Source organism: Drosophila bipectinata, chromosome 3R, assembly GCF_030179905.1.
Source record: "Drosophila bipectinata strain 14024-0381.07 chromosome 3R, DbipHiC1v2, whole genome shotgun sequence".
In the NCBI taxonomy this organism is placed as follows: Eukaryota; Metazoa; Arthropoda; class Insecta; order Diptera; family Drosophilidae; genus Drosophila; species Drosophila bipectinata.
In genome coordinates, this window is record NC_091739.1 from 27,124,689 (window position 1) to 27,140,331 (window position 15,643).

The following is a 15,643-nucleotide window of genomic DNA, read 5'->3' on the forward strand; positions in this document are numbered from 1 at the left end:
CTATGTTTTCCCGCAGAAGAACACGAGTGCACGTAGAAGAAGTGGATGAGTTGGTGGGTCGCTAGTCGCGACTACCCAGGATAACCAAAGCCAGAGCAGCGCAACCGAACTCAACTGAACTGAACTGAACCATCCCAGGATCCAGGAACAGCAGAAGCAGAAGCAGCATCAGAGGCAGCCGCAGCAGCAGCATCACAACTCCAATATACTTTTGTTTCTTTGCCTCTATTGTAGTTCCGTCTCTCTCCACCAGCCAGGGGCCGCCACAGCCTCTGCTCCGCCCCCCGGCCCACTGCTGGCTGCGTGAAATGCAATTTCTCATATTTGCATAACTGCAGGCAGCAGATAGCTCAAAATAAAGTTGAAATTTTCGCTGCGGTGGCGGCAACAACAAAGCTGCAACTACAGCAACAACTTTAATATTGCCTGGCCGGGCTGCGTAATTGCCCCTCCCTGTCCAAAGAGCCCCTCACATCCCTCATGTCTTTAGTTCCGATCAGGCACAAGTTCACTGAGAGGATAAATAGTAAGTTTATTAAATGTTATATGTAGTTTACTAACTGTGTCCTATATATCTTAATGCTAAGGGATTTTTTTTTATATATAATAAATAATATTAAAAATATAGAGAAGAGTGTGGGAGATGTTTAATCATATTTAAGAAAATTGCTTATATAAAAACTTTAAACAAATCGATATAAAAACTTGTATAGAAATTTATTACAGTGTATTGGATTGAGAGCTGCCATAAAGCGCTTAAGTTGTCTGGGAATAAAGTTGTTATTCTTCTTAAATCTTTTATGTCAAGCTTCCTCACAGCAGCCATAATAAATATCCAGATACCAATTAATTGTTCAAATTTAAAATAATAAGCAGGGGACCAGACACGACTCAGTGACGTATTTAAAAGGATTCTGGGACTGTCAATTATAAGCTTGGGCAGCTGGCAACAGGTGAATAGACCTCTTATCCTTTAGTTGCACTGAAATTTCGCCAAGTGTCTCGTGGCAGCAACGGCGGCAACAGCGGAATCCCTTCCGCTTGGCGCCAGTACCAAGTCCGTTGGTTTCCGCCAACTGTACGCTCGATTTTACAAAACAATACGGCAATGGAATGTAGCGGGGCACAGCGGCGGCCAAATCAACGGAGTTACGCGCACAACAAACACACGGACGCGGACACGGACACAGAGACATGGACACGGACAAGGTTCCCCATAGAAAGGGAGGACGTGTAGTTTACCAATACACATGCACGCTGTGCATAAGACAAAGCATACTTTCGGGCGCAAATAACCAGAGCTGCCAACGGAAACCGAAATTGAGCGTCCTTCGTTTCGCAATGCAACACACACACACAGATACATACGTACGGCGAAACACAACGGTTCAGGACCTAAAAGGAAGCGCTGTGCCAGCGGGATGGAGGGTGTTCGTTCTATTCTATTAGGATAAACACAAATCACAGATGGGCGGGGCTAGATGGCTGGGCCTGTTGGCCAGATGGACGCAGAACGCTGGCCAGGTCCAGTTGGCCCAGCAGAAATTTCACGCACAAACAAAGCAAACAATGTCGATGGCCAAAAGCAAACATAATTGATATCGTAATCAATTCAAAAATCTGGGAAAAACTAAAAACAGCAAATGCTGTGAAAACAACAATGTGGACATGGGACAAGAATGTCCCAGTTCCAGTTCCCATTCCGCCCCATTCCGTTGTAGCCGCAGGCATCCTATATCCTATATACATATATCTACCACACAAAAACCCCTCGAAAGGCCCGCCCGAAACCACTTTTCCCATCAGACATATGTGCTTGCCAGTGCGTGCCACTCAATCAACTCTGAAAAAGTCTACAAATATTAGCCCCTAATACCATTGAGACCGGAATGAAGGACGAGGACGGGGTCGAGGATGTGTGAGGGGCAGCGGCGAGGAGGAAACTGCACGCACGCCCCCGTCCCCCACCCCGTCTACGCCCATAAAAAACTGGAATTGTGTATAAAAATGAAGCAGCAGCAGCAACAGCAGCCGAGAGCAACAAAAAGTGGCAGCTTCAAATAAAATTGTTGCGACAAAGGCGAAGGAGCAGCTGAAGGAGCAGTCCTGGCACAACGATAACATTAAGACGAAGTATCGAAAAAATGTGTAGTTCCACTCTCGCACACACAAACTCGTCGTCTCGCACCGTCTGAGGCGACGGCAAGAACACAAAAGCCGAATAACAACACAATCAAGCGAGCATCCTGCCAGCCGGTGGGTGGGTGGTTGGTGTGTCCTCCTCGGAGAGGGAGGGGCGAGCGTGTCTGGGCATAGGCAGCAGCGCTGCATAAGTTGCCAGCGCCAGCGCCAGCGCCAGGCGCAAGCGGCACGTAATAACATTTTTCTAAAGAAAGCAGCGGCAGCAACAAGAACAGCAACAAATACACTCCACAAAATAAGGGGGGTTAACAGGAATTTAGAATATTTTTATTATGGTAAGTAGGAGACTATAAAGATGTAAGAACTCTAACAAAGACAAGAATTTGCAGATTCTTTATATTTGTTTTTGTTATCTAAAAAAATGATAATTTATAAGATATTATGTGTGAAAATACATATATCAGAACATTCAATTAAATAGTAGTAGGTAATAGAAATATTTAATTTAATAATAGTAGAAATAATATTATAAAAGATTCAATCAAGTTTTTAAGAATAAAGAATCCATTAATGTATAAGAAACAGCACACTCTTTGGCACTTACATGCTTAATGATACTACTTTTCGTATATCCATTCTCACAGTCATTTTTTTTCTCAGTGCCCAGCCAGGACAACAAAATACCGTAACAGAGTGGCAAACGAAGATGTCAAGCGAAGGAGCAACCGAAGTTGGGGCAGCGAAAAAGAAGCGAAAAATGCGAAAAGCGAAACACAGCAGCCAAAAAAAAGGCAACAAACGGAAAAAAAGAAGAAATGTGCGTGGCGTGTCCTGGCTCTTGTGGAATGCTGTCAGGAGACAAGTTATTGTTTTTGATTTCATTTTTCTTGCGTTTTCCCAGCCCCCTCTCCACTCCAAGCCACTCCACTTTACGAGCCAGGATGCCAGTTCATACATATGTGCGTTTTAGGGGGCTTATTTCCATATAGGAAAATGCCGGGGCTAACCCCCGAATTGGTTAGTTCGGCTAATCGAGGTATTTGGGATCCTGGAGCCGGGGCCCGTCAGGATTTGCCTTGCTCGACTTTTTTACGAGAGCTAAGAAGATTGGTGCTGGCTGCTATGTTATTATTATTATTATTACGATTATAAAAAGTTGCCCTAATCCGAGTGGGTAATTCATTTCTGAGAGCTAGACGAGCTCCGGAAGACGCCGGGAAACTATGACGGAAATCTTAACACTAAAGAACCCTTATGGGAATTTCAAATGTGGATGCAGTAAACCGGCTTTTTCTTCTCGGGCTCCCCCTAAACTATCGTTGTGTGGCACACGTAAGCTTCGGGGGCGGAGCATTATTTATTTAAGGCGGTTCCCCATGTTTCTTTTTACACCGTTGTAATTTAATTATAATAATAATGGATCATCTCATGTGTATGTGAGCAGCATGGCGAGCTTTTACCTTACCGATCCAGAATTTCAATTTGTATTTGATTTTCCCCATTTTGCAGTTCAAACGAAATAAAAGCTGCCTACTTAAATGGGCAAAGGACACTTAACAGCTGTAATGAAAGCTGTTAATTAACTCTGCCATAAGGTACTTATTTCCAAAAAGATTAACAGGATAATCCGGCTTTCTTAATGAGAAAATATATGGTTAAGATTACAGTAGCAATCTTTTTTAAAATTAAAAAATGAATAAAGCGAAGGAATATGAAATTCAATTGAATTGGTTTCTTTGTAGAAAGGACCAAATCCCCCAGATTTGTGTTGGAAAACTGTGCAAATAATTGAATCCCTGCCAAAGTCAAAGTTCACAACATTTTCGAAACTCCGATCATTAGGTGAAGTTTTCTTATCAAGTCTTATCCACTCTCCTGCAAAGGAATCATCAAGTGGTACGTCGGGAGATGCCGTAGCGAGATGAAAAACAAATAAAATAGAATAGAAAATAGAATAAAATAAGAATGGGGCATCAAGGGGGATGCAAACGATGTGAAAATGTGAATAAACCAGGAATGACAATCAATCATTCAGTTAGTTGCAGTGGCAAACTTCAGCAATTTGCTTCAGGCCCTCCCGTTCCACCCATTTTTTTCGGTGTTACAGGCCAAAGGGAAGAGGAGAGGCGAAGGGAGGTCATTAGGCCCCCACAGCCACAATTCTGGTCTGTTTCACTCGCAAACTAACTTTCGGGTAAACTTTCTAATAAAATAGCCCTCTATGTGCGCCTCGAGGTCCAGGCGAATCTGGAGAAGTTGCTACTGCTGCTGCTGTTCCTATACTTCGTGGTTATCCTCCTGAAAAAAGGATTCTCGTGGCTGAGCAGCTAGGACCCGGTTGCTGGGTGCTGGGTGCCGGGAGCAAAGAGCCCTGAGCCAGAAGCCGACCAGAACCGCAACAACTGCAGCTGCCGAGCGCCCAAAAGAATACAATTCACAATGCATTTGCCAGAGTAACGAGAGAAAGCTTTTTCAAACAACTCTCGCTCTCTTTCGCTCTCGTCCTTTCTCTTCCATTTCCACTTGTTCCGCTGTTCTTCCGCATCCGAGCCTGCACGTGTGTGTGTCTGTACGTACATGGCCGCAACATCCGTTACAATTTTTTACGACTGCGGCGCTGACGTTGATGTTGATGTGCTTTTCTCTGTTAGTGTGTGTGTGGAGGGGCATGCCGCATTTAAGGATTGAGGAAATTTTTGTGGCCTCCTCCAGTAATGATATGGAATGTGTTGGAATTTCAAGAAGTTACTTCAGATTTCTTTATTTATTTAAATGAGCAGCCAAAGCAACGGGAATGCCGCAGACCGCGTGCCTGTCTATCTATGTGTGTGTTTGTGTATGGAAGTGTCTGTGTGCCTGCCTGTGCATCCTTGTGGTGGTGGTCGTGGCCAGCCAACCAGCATCTTCAATTGACTGACTCCCTGCCTGAGCCTGACTAAATGACTAACTGACTCAGTGACTCACTGACTGACTGACTGACTGCCTGGCAGACTGGGTGAGTGAGTAAGCATACAACTAAATGAGCGTTGTTATCGGTCTCCGGCGCTCCCTCGGCGAATGTCTGTCTGCCTCTGCCGCTGTTCCACTGCTCCGTACACTGCCCGAAATCAATCGGATATGCAAATCAACTTGAATCATTTATATTGCCACAACAGTGGGTGAATCCGGTAAATACCTTTAAATGGCTTACTGATGGGAGAAGCTTTGCTTTCAATTAACAATCGAGACTTGATTGGAAGTTTGGTAGAGTAGCAGAGTGGGAGTATAAGGAATTATATTAATAGATCTAGCTGAAGACTAACTAATTCCACATCTCCTGACTACTGAGTATTACATTCCTTCTTCCTTCTCCACTTCAACCTAAATTCAGTATCCAATTTGCATTGAAATCCTCTCGCTTTTCCCCAAGTGCACGCCACTCCGGCTGGGTGTGTGACTGTGCGTATAATTGTGAGGCCAACCTGCTGGCGGCAGCAGACACGGGCAGCAAAGAGCAGGATGGAGCGCTGAGCCAGCAGGAGTAGCAGCAGTCAAGGGCGCGGGAGGACATCAGGGGGAAACCCGCAATCCACGGGCAACCAGCAACGTCATTGAAATTTATGCACGTTGTACTTTCCTGTAGTGATATTTGTATTGGGAATTAAAACTATGCCCCCGGGATTATATCCTAATTTTTGGCGCTGTTCTGCTTCGCCTGCTCTTTGCCCCTGCCCTTGCCCGGCATCCGATGTCTTATTTGGATCCCAGGCCCTCCTCATTCCCCAGCCGACTGTCTGCCGGCCTGTCTGTTTGTCGGTTTGTCTGTCGGTGGGTCTGCCTGTCTTCCCATTGCCATTTTTACTTTTCATTGCTTTTGTTTTTCGTGTAATTAAAATAAAGGCGTGGAGTAATTGCTGAGGTCAGTGAGCAGCGGCAAACAGCGCGTTGGAGTACTTTCCTCCTCGGCCATCTATACGTATACGTAATGTTAACTAAGCTCGCCGAGCTCCGCTGAAATTAACACTTTTTTTCGGACTATGTTAGTTCTGGTCTCTGCTGGATGGTGTGGCTGGGTTTTTTCGGTACGCTTTTTTGCTGGCGAGGTGGGGCGTGGGTATTCCTTGGAGCCCAGAGCTGTGAATTACCGAACAGCAGATAAAATTCTCAGTTTAACACTTTGTTAAAATGCTACCCATACGGATACGCTTACGTTTCGTTTACGTTTACGTATACGCCATGTGGCGCGTCCGCCCATAAAGTGTGCCAACATTCGGCCACCTCCTCAGGACCCCATTGGATGCCCCCAACCCACTTAACTGGACTTTGGTCACGATGGCACTGGTGTTGCTGATGCTACGGCTGCTTATGGTTGCTGTTCTCGATGTTTGTTGTGCGCCTGCGGTAAATTTCATTTTGCAGGGCATCATTAGACTGAGACTGGGACTGAGAATGCGACTGCGACTGCGAGACCCAGAGACCTACATTTCCATGCTAATTGGATTCGCAATAAGAGCAACCGAAGCTGCTGGAGCATCGGAGATCGGGGGACCAATTCAAGGAAGAATTCCAGTCGTCTTGCGCCAGAGAATTTGAAGAAAAATTAAATTCCCCAGTCAACATGAATGTTTCATCTGGCACATATTTGCAAATGAGTTATGACCGCAAAGAATTTCGCCAGACACAGCCGGCCAGCCCAGCCCAGCCCGTCTGCCAGCCAGTCAGCCACAAAAAAATGAAAACCAAATAAATTATTAAGACCGAATTTGATGAATGGAGTTGGCTGTCAGTGTATGTGTGTTCGCACAAATGGGATAAGATTCTTTACTTTCGGGGAAAAGGTTGCCAACATTTGATACGAGACCGTCTGCAGGGCAGGTTAATCTTCTTACTGGCCGGCACTCGAAATAAACTGGGCAAAACTTTGACTGGCAACTCCACTTAAATGGGAATTTTCCGAGCCCCGAAGGCCTCACCACTAAGAGCCACTTTAAATTTCCTCGGCCAACCCCAATTTCTGTCGCCTCCACTATGTGACTCTAATCAGCGCTTAATTATGCATGCTTGCCAGGGCAAGAGTCCCTCCATTAATCAAGTTCATTTATTGCCGAGCAAGCTGCTCGAATTCAAACTCGAATTGAATTTCAAGCCATGGCAGGAGCAAAAACAACCAAAGAGGCATCAACAGGGGCAAGGGCAGGGGCACTGGTACAGGCAGAGGCAGTTTTGAGGTGGAACGGTGGCCCCAAATGGCCAAGAGAAACCCAGTGGCAGGACAACAAACAACTGCCAACTAAGCCAAATTGTACGCTCAAGTGCCATAAAGCAATCAAAGTTGATATCAAAGTACCACACTGCTAACTTATGCTCTCATGTATTCAATTAGGACAGCTTTTCAAATGCCCTACCCTGCCCTGTCTGGTCCTGAACCAGTCCCATCCTGCTCGGTACTGGCTTCGTTCATTTAAAAGAATTAAGCACTTTTCTGCAGCGCCACCGCAGTTAAGGAGATGAAGAAATTGCACCAACTCCTGGCATTGAAACTACGGCTGCGGCTCCTCTCCTCTCCGTTCCTATTTCTGTTCATGGAGCTCCTTCAGGAACTTTCAACAACTTCCTATGCCCAAAGTTTCCACAAATTAGTTATGCAAATTATGTGAGTCGCCTTCACCTCACTGGGCTCCATCTCACTGACATCTTCTTCCAAAGTCTCCCACCTTCTAACTCCAATCCCCCTGCTGAGATCCGCATTTAAAACAATGGCTGGCGACCCTTGGCTGTGAAAATGCTCCCAAAAGTGAGCCAGTCCTTCCAGCTGAAGACCGGGCCCGATTAGGTCGCATAACAAAGTAGAATTTGTGTAAGTTCGTATTTAACATGCTTTATGCATTCCTCAATTATAAATAGATTAAAGTCCCGAATAGACTAAAGTTAAATGTTAACTTTCCGGCCAAGGCGGACACCATTCACAAAGCAATTAACGCAGCACACCCTTCACATCCTACCCCTTGCCTCTTAACTTGTAGGCCCAAAAAAGGAAAGCCAGGAACCCAATTTAACTGACTGCCAACTTTCCACAATCACTGCCCATCATCAATTTCAGATTTTGTTGTATGTTTTATGAAGCAGTCAAGGCACAGGACAGCCGCCCGTCAACCAGACACTTGGACAGACAAACAGACAGGCCGAGAGACAGTGGGTGGTGCTGGGGTAGTGGGGTATGGGTGGTGGTGGGGTGGTGTTCGTTGGAAAGTGAAAACAATGCCAAGCCACAAACGGTTGGGCAATGTCTGTCCAGGGAGACGACCGCCTGCCGAGTGTAAGTGTGCGACTGGATGTGGATGTGGCTGAAGCTGTAGCTGTGGAGGTGGAGGTGGCTGTGGATGCTTCTTGCTGAGTGTTTACTTAACCGTAAGCCTGACCCACCGACCCCTGGTGATGGGCTGAACTTGAACCACATAGCAGTAGAAGCAGCAGCAGCAACAACAACAACAACAAAAGACAAGCGAACAGATAAACCAGCGACGGGGAAAAAAAGGGTTGGGTCGACCATCTTAAGGGATTGCTCAAGTTGGCCAAAACCAATATGTAAATGTGCGTGTTGTGATTAAGCACAAAAGCAGAGTAAGCCAGATACAAAAACGAAGAAGCGGACAGTTGAACCGACCGATGGACGAGCGGACTGGCTGGCGGACAGACGAACGAAAGAGTTTTCTTGTCCAAGCCAACGAAAGCCAAAATCTCCAACCACACCGCACACACATAATGTGGGCCGAAACGAAGCCAAGCAAAAACGCAGTCTTGGCTAACTTTACACACCTCAAGTGTTTGTTTAGGTTGCTTTGCTTTCGTTGGGGTTTTGGTTTTTGCAGACTACGGCCAGGGTCGGGGAAAACACTCAGGGAATATTACTAAAACAAAAAAATTCTCAAACGCTTAAAAAGAAAAACCATGGAAAGCATCCTGATGCTCTAAAAACTTGTGGAATATTTAAAACAAAGTAAGTAGTTTACTAAGAGTAGTTATTTATTTTAAAAACTATTTTAAAATTCTGTAAAATATTTCCATTAAATAACTAACTTCTAATTCCATCTGGAATATTTAATAACCCATTAGCGTATCAAATTTGATTTAATTAACAATCTGCAGTCTAATCTGTTAACTCATTAAAATTAACCCTAAGGCATTAACTAACTGTTCTAGTAATAATAAATTAATTTTCATTAGGAATTACATTACGATTGCAATTTGCTTGAGTGTAGTTAGAGGTGCTTCTGTGGTCTTTTGAAGCCTTTGTTGTTGGCTTGGACGGCGGTGTTATAAATCTTGCCCGCAAGATCCTCGTTACCCAATCATTCTCTCCCTGCTAGCCAAGACAATGCCTTGAAACCTATTAGCGTAGAGCAATTCTCCTTGACTTGCCCCCATCTCGGCCTCCGCCCCTGACCCTCAACCAGTCCCCGCAGATTGTGTGAAGTTTTCAGGGGACCGCCCATAAATTGCAACCAGGTGAGCCAGGTGGGGCGTCAGTTGGCTCGGGGCTAATGGGTCACTCCTTGATGTATCACACAAACAGACACAAATGATATTTATGCTGGAACTGTTCCTTCTGCTCCTGCTGCTGCCGCCGCTGCTGTTCCTTGGCAATGGAGGTACCCGTGAGGCTTCTTATGGACAGCAACCGCGCACTGGATGGTGCTTGGTGTAATAAAAACTAAAATCCGCACAACAATATGTGCGAGGATAATGCCATTTCCGTTTTATGGGAAATCCTGTTAGTCCTGCATGTGTGTGTCTGGGTGAGTGTGAGGGTAGCGCTCGCATTTGCGGCTTCCTCAAGGAGCCCCAAATCTGGGCGAACGAGTTACGACTACACCGAGCCAAAAAAAAATAAGAAGAATTGCGGTCGCTATGGCGGTGATGGGTTGCGATAGGATTTCCAGGACGGTGAAGGTATGCGTGCCGTTCCGGAACAAATGGATCAGGGATCAAATTTTATGGATTGCCTGGCCATACATACATATTATATAGGCGTCCGCACCTCCACTCAAATAATAATGAAGTCAGAACTAAGAAATAAATTCCACGAATTTCATTAGCAGTCACAAGGGTGATTTTTTGGCATAAAAGATGCAAGGACCTCCAATAAAAAAAGGAGGACTTGGATTAATGGTTGGAAAAAAGGTTCCTTTAAAAAACGATGTGTAAAATGATGTGGTTAGAGGATCTTAGCTTGAATTATTTATCATTAAGATGCATTAAAAGTCAGATTCGAAAGCTTTATGGGTATTTCTTCAATTGTGATTGAAACTATGGGTTATTCTCAATAGTTACTAGAGTAATATTTTCTTGTAATAAAAAGTATGAGAGATTAGTGAAATGTCCTTCTAACTCCTAGACTTACAATCAGTTAATCTGTCTTACATATTTGCATATCGTCCTTGCTGCAGCGTGGATTACGACGGTTATTCATTAGCCGCAGTCCTGGCCAGCCCTGGGCCAACATCAAGGACCCTGGCTGCGGTTAGCCGCAGGACTTTCACCCGTTTTCTTCTGTCTCGTCCTTTTTTTGATACAAAGTTGGGCAAATCTTTTTTGCTCAGTGTGTGTGTGTGGCAGGAACGGCAGGAAAAACAAACGTCCGACTAGTATGTGTGTGTGTATGGAAAAAGCGCAACCGGAGCGGAGACGGATGGACAGAAGTCGAGGAAGGAGAACCAGGATATGGGGGAGAGAAAAGAAATGCGGAAAGTAGGAGAGTAAGAAAAACCATAACTAAATCCATTGCCATAGCAAAATCCAAAGCAAAGTCTGCGATGCAAATAGTAGAGATTATGGGACTGCAGATGTATGAAGAACGAGACCGAGATGGAGCTGAAGCTGGAGCTAGAACCCAAAAGGAAAGGTTCAAGGGGGCGGGTTGGGATTGGGCGAAGGACTCCGCTCCGGCTGAAGGTGTTAGGTGTACGTGTGTATGGGTATAAGGGTGTACGGTTGTGACCGGGTGTGTGAGGCACAATAAATCTTGCAAGGGTGCCGAATGGCCAGGCACGAGCCTTTCTTGAGGCCTCAAGCTTTGGCATTGCCATGGATTTGAGCCGGGACGTTACACCCGCTCTAGCCTCACCTCCCTCCCGTAATCCTACAGACCTTGGCTCCCACCCGCGTCCCGTCAGTGAAAACCAAAACCAAATAAAACTGACATTATGCGAAAAGCGAAAGCCATAACTAAAAGTTGGATAACGTGGCCATGATGTAGCCCGGCAAAGTACGGGTGCGGGATCGGGTACGGGTATGGTCCGGGTCCGGGGCCGGGGCAGCCGTAAAGTTGATACTAAAGCAAAGAGCAGTGCAAAAAACAAATCGGAGATTCCATTGTCAAGTGTTCTAGACCAGCAAGTACCTAGCAAATCCTCAAAACTATACAGAGGTAATGGTATTCGAAAAGGATAAGTAAGTAGTGGATTTTTAGTAATTTTTGTTTTAATTTCTTTTCACAAAAAAACAGTTCTAATAGCTTTTATTTAACTTTACAACATTTAAATTAGTTATCTTTGAAACCAAATATTTTTAAAACAATTAAAGCAAATGATATTCTAAGAAAAAGCTTTTTTACCTTGATTGTTGCCAATTAGAGATGAACATAAACGGTGAAATTGAATATTCTTCTTATTGCAACTCATTCGAATTGATTGGAAAACAATTAAAAGTGATTGCTTTACTCGAATACTGGAAATTAAAAGGAACCAACAGGTATCCTTAGTCAAATCTAACCTGTAAGTCTTTCCACAAAACTCTACCTAAGATCATTAAATTATAAAGGAGGTGCTCCAAAAAGCCTGAGCCTGCTGGATTGTGCTCACGATTTGTGCTCAGGAAAGCAAATTTTGTACTTTAATCGTTTACAAAACCACCCAGTGCCGCCACCCAGGCGAATCGAAACCAACTGTGAATGCACCACAATGGATTTTCCGCAGCCAACTCCAGCACGAGCTGAATATTCTCTGATTTTACCCTTTCGCTCGGGGGTACTCGGTGGGGGATACAGATATCGGGTATGAAAAACAGAAACAGGAAAATAGAAATGATAGCAAAGTTGTGAAGCTGGAAGGACGAGGAGGTCCTGGTGGATATCGGTGGAGGGGTGCAGGGGAATGGGATAGGGATAGGGAAAGGGAAGTTGCCTGAAACGGAAATCGACTTTGGTAAGGAGTTTTTCTCGTACCTGTGAATCGGTATCTGAACGCTGGCGTTGCACTAAAGTTATGCAAATGTGAAGTTGTTCGTGCCTGCTTCTGCGGCAGGACCTGCTACAGCTCCACCTCTTTCTCCTTCTTCTGCTACTGCTGCTGCTCCTGCTCCTGCTCCTGCTCCTCGTCCTCCTGTCAATCGAAGGCGATGTCGCGAGTGCTAATGACGTTTGCTTTGATTGTGCCCCGCATGCGAAGCCAACAATTTTGAACCACAACTCACAATTGTCATTTTCGCAGCTCGATATATATGTATATATGGAGGAGGTTCTCTAGTAATATCTATGTCTCGCTATTGAGATGTATATTTTCCGGAGTGTCTATCTCAGCTGTGGGTGCTTCTGGTTGTGCTTCGGCTCCTTCGTCTCCTTTGGTGGGATGTCTATTTATTTAATTTGCATGCAATTTTCAATTTTTATGCGAAATACTTGGCATTGACAGCAAACGATGCGCACATTCCGCATCGCCAATGCACAATAGAAATTGAATTGCAAAAAATTTGTTTGCCCGTCTAGGGCAGCAGGCAAATGGATTGCGAATACAGTTGAAATAGCGGATTTTGAGGGCTCTTCACGTCGCTCGAACGGAACGGAAAACGGAAAGGAGCTCCCAGCTCCAGAGCTTCAGAGCTCCAAGAGTGGGAAAAAAGAAGGAATCGCACAATTTGGCGGCGAAGATGTCAAGTATGCGCTGTGGCACGGTGGCTGCTGCAATTACAATGCCACCAACAACAATTGCTGCCGCAAGATGTGCCTTGCCATGCCGGCTTCTTCCCTTTCACAGACTAACAGACAGGATACGCGGAGTTGTAGCCTCACACACACACAACTACAAATACAAATACACATACACTCCAAAGGAGTCAGCCAGAAGACAGGAGACAATTCCTGGGGTTGCCCGCCACGAGTGCACACACGCACACCGATGTAAAAAATCGCGCGAAATTTTGCGAAAATCAAAACAAAACAAGAGTTTCTAATTTGGGCTCTTCTGGGCAGCACAAGGTCCTTAAACGCTGCAACCGAACGCTTCGAAACTGAATTCGTGACTGAGCTAAAGGACACAAAGGATGCTGCCATCTGGAGCCGATGGCCAAGGATGTGACGATGTGCCGATGTTCCTCTATTCCGATGTCCCGATGATGCTGCCGATGCTTTCCGACCGCCTCGGATGCTGTCGTCCTTGCCAGAAGAGAGGTAGAAAGCTCTCTTTAGGAACAAGAGAGAGCGAGTGGCAGAGTGGCACAGCAGCACAACATTGGCGACGTGTGACTTCGTTAAATTTCTGCGGCGACAGCACACAAAACGGATTCGGAAGCGGAAGTAGCAAGTAAGCGAGCAAGGAGCGCTTCGCTTTGGTTGCATGTGTGCCTGTGTGTCTGTGGCATGCCTGTGGATACTAGAGCTGGAGGGGGGAAGGCCGCCTGAGTGGGTGGAGTGGCGGTAAAGTGGGCGAAGTAGCACCAAGTGGCTGGCTAAAGTCGAGTCGCGGAGCACGACTAGAATGAAAGTTTTGTGTTTGTGTTTTGCAATGCCAACTAAACACACACTCATGCACACTCCCCCACACATACATTCCTACATACACACTTACATATTTATGTACATAATCGTACATACAGACTTATGCGATGGCTGGCATCAATATTCACATTCGCACTTGTGCGAGTATTTTCTGATTTGCTGCAATCGCGTCTGCCAACAACAAACTTGGCTAACAACAACAGCTCCGGGGGGAGTGGGGGTGTGGGCTATTTTCCATCGGATGTTTGGTAAATCTTTGGCGCCGGATACCAGCTCTGTCTTCCCCCTCCCTCACCGCCCCCGTCTCCACTGGATCCAACGAATTTAATATATCCCCCCGTGAGACACGGACTTTTGACTTTTCTATATCTCGGCTTCGCGGTTTATGCACTTGAAAAAATTCTAGAAATAATCATATTTCAAGCTTTTTTTTTTATAATAGAATTATTTCTTTAGAAATATTTTTAATAAGAATTTCTATAATAATTTAATAAAAGAGCTTCCCTACCTAATTAACCTCGGCGAGTTTTTTTTTGCCAAAACCTTGTTTTGTAGCGGATCATCATAAGAGGGGAGCTTATGATGATCTCTTCTTAATTATACTGGTTCAAAAATATCTAAAAGAAAGTTTAAAAATAATTTTTTTGTACCCTTAAATTAATTTTTAAAAACCATTTTAATGGTTTTAAGAAAACTAAGTAAGTAAGTTTTCTTTTTGGCCAAAGAGCACATACCGTTGGACATAACTCGGCTAATACTAATCCGAGCGTTGAATGTCATGTCTTCCCAATCTTGTATCTTCGAGTAGCATAATTTTTAATCAAAACCTGGCCAACTAAAATCTGACCCGATTTTTTCAATTTTTCAAAGGTATGTCCTCACATTTTTGGCCAAAAATTAACCCAAAATTTTATTTTGCGCTTTGAACAATATTTTGATGCAGATCGACGATACTAAGTTCCGTGAAATGTAAATGGTACTCCTTTTCGATATCCGATACGTAATGGCTAAGATATTTAGTAAAAACCGACTCAAAATATGATATTTTGGCCATCGACTGTCTTAACTTGGTCAAGAGGTTTTCCGCCTCGATAATTTTCAGGGAAATAGCTATAACTTGGCTAATCCTTGTCGGATCGAAACATGTTATGCCTTCCCGATCTTAGATCTTCGAGAACTTTCATTTTGAATCAAAACCTGGCCAACTAAAATCTGACCCGATTTTCGCAATTTTTCAAAGAGGTATCCTCATATTTTTGGCCAAAAATGAACCTAAAATTTTATTTTGCGATTTAAACAATATTTTGATGCAGTTCGACGATACTAAGTTCCCTGAAATGTAAATGGTACTCCTTTTCGATATCCGATACGTAATGGCTAAGATATTTAGTAAAAACCGACTCAAAATACGATATTTTGGCCATCGACTGTCTTAACTTGGTCAAGAGGTTTTCCGCCTCGATAATTTTCAGGGAAATAGCTATAACTTGTCTAATTCTTGTCGGATCGAAGAATGTTATGCCTTCCCGATCTTAGATCTTCGAGAACTTTCATTTTCAATCCAAACCTGGCCAACTAAAATCTGACCCGATTTTCGCAATTTTTCAAAGGGGTATCCTCATATTTTTGGCCAAAAATGAACCCAAAATGTTATTTTGCGATTTGAACAATATTTTGATGCAGTTCGACGATACTAAGTTCCCTGAAATGTAAAGGCTAAAAAGGTTCCGCTTTGGCCAAATGTCATAGCCT

At 44.4% G+C, this 15,643-nt stretch overlaps 1 protein-coding gene across 1 annotated transcript in view; it reads right to left on the reverse strand.

Moving 5' to 3' along the window:
- DIP-gamma (Dpr-interacting protein gamma) overlaps positions 1-12,478 on the reverse strand; it is a 46,733-nt gene extending 34,255 nt beyond the window's left edge. Inside the window, exon 1 of the mRNA XM_017236747.3 lies at positions 12,344-12,478. The gene's annotated coding sequence lies outside the window, so the exon portion shown is untranslated. The remainder of the gene's footprint in view (positions 1-12,343) is intronic.
- Between the last annotated feature and the right edge of the window lie 3,165 nt (positions 12,479-15,643).